At 38.9% G+C, this 5,838-nt stretch overlaps 1 long non-coding RNA gene across 1 annotated transcript; it reads left to right on the top strand.

Annotated features, from left to right (window-relative positions):
* Positions 1-2,788, top strand: LOC126832096 (uncharacterized). The gene is made up of 3 exons (XR_007684549.2): positions 1-100; positions 1,442-1,990; positions 2,592-2,788. It is a non-coding gene; the product is annotated as an uncharacterized LOC126832096 (long non-coding RNA).
* The last annotated feature ends 3,050 nt before the right edge of the window (positions 2,789-5,838 follow it).

Consider the following 5,838-nt stretch of genomic DNA (forward strand, 5'->3'; position numbering starts at 1 on the left):
GATTATGATCCAAGTTTAGTGAATACTCATAAGAGAATCAGTTTACATTTGAAGCTACATATCAAGAAAGAATACCTTGAAATAAACACAGGTTCCCGGGGTAACTAATGTTTTATTTTATCCTGTATTAAACTGTGGGTCAATATAAATGTTTCATACTGAATCCGTTGTTCTGACTCAGGTGTTCAAGTTACTGACCAAACTATAGTGCACAGGTGATCATTTGAGGAAAAGTAGGTTTTGGAGCATGTATTAGAAATAACAAGAAACACCGTGTTTTATTTAAAAAAGATAAATACATGTAGTTAACAATAAATATTTTTCAAGGATTTGATAGAAAGAGTTTGAAAGAACTCGTCCAGTAGTAAGGAACAAATACACAAAACCCAGTGAAGTGGGAAAAATTGCTGGTTGGCCATTTTTAAAATAATTTTAATCTTTCCTCTTTGGTGTCTATTCTAACTAATGCCATTCCCACGTGCTATTTTTTCACATCCTTAATATTACAATATCTATTGGCCTATTGTACATGTGGGTTTTTTTTTTTAAAAAAAAAAAGGGTCGAAAGCTTGAAATCAGCAAATAGGCTTCAAATACATCTATCCGTATACCAATCCACATTTCTTAAAATTGTATTTTAAAACCCGTCTTCATTAGCCCAGTTCGGAGGCGAACAGTAGGACGTTTAACCACATTTCATTTCATTTTCATTTTCATTTCATTTTCATTTCTGTCCTGCACCACTGACTGGGGGTGGGGGGGCATTCCGGAAAATCCTGATGACCTTTCTCGGCAATCGCAGGGATCGAACAAGTTACGAGCCAACGTCCTACTCACTGAGTCACCATGATGTCTACTTCATACAGATAAAGTGCTGTGATAAAATGCCGTCTGTGTTGCATCCGTCCATTTTCATTCACTTAGTCAACTTCTTACTAACCTGACCTGGGGGTCAAGTTAGATTAACACCCGAGCTTGCGCTCTGACCACTCGGTCTCGGTGCGGGTGTTCATCTAAATTCACCCACTTGTCTCAGTCGATAGTCCTTACTTATTTATAGAGTATATTTATAATGCGCTATATCCATAAACCAAGTTTATGCTCAAAGCGCTACACAATTATTATCCCGGTCTCTAGGATACAGGTAAAGCCTGATTACCTCCCTTTACCCCTGAACTCTTAGAAAGAGCCCCGGTACCCATTTACAGCTGGGTAGACTGGAATACAGGGATAAAGTGTCTTATTCAAGGACACAAGAACTCGGCGCACAATTCGGGGCTCGAACCTGCAACCATTCGGTCACAAATCCTACTCTCTAACCATTGCGCCAAATCCCTCCCTATATGACCAACAACAATGTAGTACCATTGCTATCACAATCAACTTATGCATTTAATGATAACTATGACCTGGTTTTAAGATTCATTATTAAATCCTACAGAAGACATGTCGAGTACTTCTCCAGCATTTTACAGTAATGATGGGCGTAACATACATCTACATGTAGGTGATAACATAAGACAAGCGGTATTTGGTGAGGGCCCTGGTTCTAGTAGAACAGATATGGAAGGAGCAGTAGAAGTATTTGGTGAGGGTCCTGGTTCTAGTAGAACAGATATGGAAGGAGCAGTAGAAGTATTTGGTGAGGGTCCTGGATCTAGTAGAACAGATATGGAAGGAGCAGTAGAAGTATTTGGTGAGGGCCCTGGTTCTAGTAGAACAGATATGGAAGGAGCAGTAGAAGTATTTGGTGAGCGTCCTGGTTCTAATAGAACAGATATGAAAGGAGCAGTAGAAGTATTTGGTGAGGGCCCTGGTTCTAGTAGAACAGATATGGAAGGAGCAGTAGAAGTATTTGGTGAGCGTCCTGGTTCTAATAGAACAGATATGGAAGGAGCAGTAGAAGTATTTGGTGATGGTCCTGATTCTAATAGAACAGACATGGACGGAGTAGTAGAAAGAATTGAGGTGATTAATCCTGAACCTTCAGGTAATCTTGATATTAAATAATACCGACATGGTATAGGGGACGAACAATTTATAATGTTTCCCCTTTCACAACATGTTTTGACAACATTTCTACACATATTTAAGGCATTGATCCGTATAATTAGCTTACTCATTTACATAGCTTTTTCGGACATCTTTATTACAGATACATTATGGGAGATTCGATAACGAGTTGGTATAATAGTTAAAAACTAGATAACGTAAAGGCAATTTAATGAAAATTTCATTCAAATTGATCCACTATGAACCCAGAACTAAGCGAATGAAATTTCCGCCTAGCCTCGTTCATCATTACTAAAGTCAGTACGATATAAAGCATAGTCTAGATTATCCATTTAATCGTTAAATCGTGAAGGAAAGTTATGCAGTAAATCGGCTCATAATCCACTACAGATCGCAGGCTAGCCATGCCATCTAGAGTTGATTATGGTCTGGATAGGTTAATTAATGTCCAGTTAATAATTTAGATAAGAAAGACCTGCAATAGACAGATTTAGCTCTTGTATAATGTATGTTTAAGCAGGCATATTTCAGTCATGCTAATGGAACTGTTAATGGGCGGTCAATATGTTTATTTTCAGATCTTAGTGGCTTAACGGAAGTTGTGGAAGAGTTACGTCCCCGTTTTAATGATACATCGTGTTCTCTGCTAGCCCCGGTTGGTTTCGGTGTACTTTGGTTATACAATAGATGTATATAGCAACCGGAATAATAGATCCAATCGTTTACTGGTTTAATAAGATTTCAAATCGTAAAACAAATTTCGACTATTTATGTATTACATGCAAGTTTTTTTTATCATATTAAAGACACATTAGTTAAGAGTTTAATAAAGAGTTTGCCATTCATGCTATAATAATTCAAAAATAAAGGATAAAAAAAGAATATTATATTGAAAATTTCAGTCAAATTACTTTATTCTGAACGAAGTTGTCACTGTTGAAAGTTTGGACTAGAAATAGGTATCAACTGTGTCCCCACCGTCTACGAGAATTGCCGATCGTTTGATTCACAGACGATAACCCCACCCACATATTCTCGATTATCGAGTAACATTTCCAATGGCTATGGTACCCTCGCTTGGCAGGCCTTTCATCACCAGTCTCCGATAGTGACGTCAGTGACTAACGGTAAACGTAAGCTTGGTCCGCCATTTATTGATTTGATTTTAAATGTACGACTGTTTAAATCCAAACTGTATCCAAGCCATCCGTGGGTCTACATAGTTGATTTTGAGCTTGTCATGTAAATAAAGGTCTAATTAATAATTTATATAGCCTAAATAAAGACTTGTTTAAAGCTTAAAGACTAATAGGGGTTGAGCACCTCGAAAAACATATGATCTTGCTCCCCTCGCTTCGTAAATATTACTGGAGGCAAACCCTCAACTCCACGTGCCTTGAAGTTTTCGCTTATACCCTTTTTCATTGGGTTTTGTTCTGTGCATAAATCATTCGGAAATAATCAAAATTCGTTATCTATTTGTTATATATTTAAAGTTATAGGTCAGCACATGTCGAATTATCCCCTTAAGAGGATTTTTCTCTTCAAAAGTGCGCAATCATGAATGTGCTAGGAATTTGGGGTGTAGTGGGGGGGGGGGGTAAAAATCCAAAATTACTTATATCTACTTTAGAAGAGAAACATCCTGGTTGGTGACAAAACAAAATGGGTCGCTGCCAAGGAAACCTAATTGCTAAAAATAGACTATACTTTCAATTTATGTTATTTGTCGAAGGTTCGGATTAGCTATACCAATCACGTGATTTTCATTGCAGTCACGGTCGTCCAGCGAATTTCTGATAGCGTGCGATCTTGATTTCTGCTTCTCGTGTTGTGAATAACTTTATATTGTGCCAGGTTGATCTCGGCATATTGTATTGAACGTAAACAATGCGGTTTGTAAACTGTTTATTGATTGCTTCGCAGACTCAAGCTACGATGAAGGGTAGATAATTTGAATACGTGAATACCCCATAGGGACTAAGACTAGTAATCATTTCCCGTTATTTCATGATGGACGAATGTAGTGCGAGTTATTAATAGACAATTTTTCCCTTAATTTTTTTCTCCCCTCTTCCTGCTTTTTTTGGTTGACTTTTTGGTCTAGAATTGGAGAAAAGGGATCAAATTTGCAATTTCATCGCAGTTTTGGGTAATACTGATGATATTAGAGCGGAGGGATAGGGGGTGTAAAGTGTCTTTCTGCAGAGCAATCATTGTGTCGGAAGTAAGATTTTCACCCCAGTCAACTTCAAATCCGTGTAGCAAAAAATCTAAACGGTCAACCCCCTACAAAATTATGATGAGGAGATTGCCAAATGTGGTCCCCATTGTGCCTATAAAGATTAGAACCAACGGAATGTTGAGCAAAGAGCTACAGCCTGTGATGTTACAGCCATTTAACATTGAAGTCAATGGGCAAAAAATTGCTAGTCTGAGTCCATAGACTAACCCAGGCCCCGAGTTAACAAAGCATTCTCAGGCTTAAGTTGAGAATTTGCTCAACTTCCAATCACTGTTTATGAGAAATATCTTTGATCCAGAAACATAAAACTTTGCACATAGTTTCTTATTGATGTAGTTGATAAATTAAAACAACAAAGGCTATATAAAGGGCAATATCTTAGTTAAAATAAGGTGAACAATTTTAACTTAAGTCTGAGAATGCTTTGTGAACTCGGGGTCAGGGTATAGTGGAGTAGAGCGGAATGAGACGACTGGGGATACCGAGGCTGACTCTAATCGGTCGATCACCAGCAGCGTTGACGGGTTCCCTGGTGCATCGATAGTGTATGTACGTACACTGAACGCGATAGATTTTTATTAGTATTGCTGGATCTGGTCGGAACAAGGTGGGTGGGGCGGAGGGTTGCAGCAGGAAAAGAGGGTACACTATTGCCACTGGGACAGAGGGAATATGATGTCACTGACGCGGGCATTTTCATGAGTATTTGGGGTAGCTCTTTTGAAATTTGAGGGCACTTTTTCGAAAGGGAGGACGCAAATCACATCCACCCTATGCCAATATTTTAAGGATTAAAAATTCAAAAAGGGCTTTGATTTTCGTACTCAAATTGTGGGCCCTCTAAAAGCGTTAGTGTTTAGCACACGGCCTGTATGGTCTTGATTAAAGTGCACAATTAAATCAACACAGTTACCCAACTCCCTACCTCTTCAGTTGGCAAAACCCATGAAACAGTTTATTTTAGTATACCATGTGAAGAAATGTCCTATTTCACTTATCTGGACATCAGTATCTCTTTGAAAGTGTATTCCAGAGCTGATGACCAGCCCTTCCACTTCCACACATCCAGAGCTGATGACCAGCCCTTCCACTTCCACACATCCAGAGCTGATGACCAGCCCTTCCACTTCCACACATCCAGAGCTGATGACCAGCCCTTCCACTTCCACACATCCAGAGCTGATGACCAGCCCTTCCACTTCCACACATCCAGAGCTGATGACCAGCCCTTCCACTTCCACACATCCAGAGCTGATGACCAGCCCTTCCACTTCCACACATCCAGAGCTGATGACCAGCACTTCCACTTCCACACATATTAATCAAATAATCAATGGGGTGAACATTGGGCAGTAAATTTGCTCTGTCTAAATTGTGAATATTTGGTATGATTTAAATGAATAAATAGACTAAAAATGATACAAAGATGAATATAAAGACCGTGTGCCTGTACTGAATGGAAAATTTCAACAGAAATATTGTTTTCTTGACTTTAAACAGTTGAAACAATTCTATATTGAATTCTTAATAGTGATCAATGAGGTGTGAAGGGCCAGCAGATGGACCATGTCCATTCAAGC

This window comes from Patella vulgata, chromosome 9 (assembly GCF_932274485.2).
Source record: "Patella vulgata chromosome 9, xgPatVulg1.2, whole genome shotgun sequence".
In the NCBI taxonomy this organism is placed as follows: Eukaryota; Metazoa; Mollusca; class Gastropoda; family Patellidae; genus Patella; species Patella vulgata.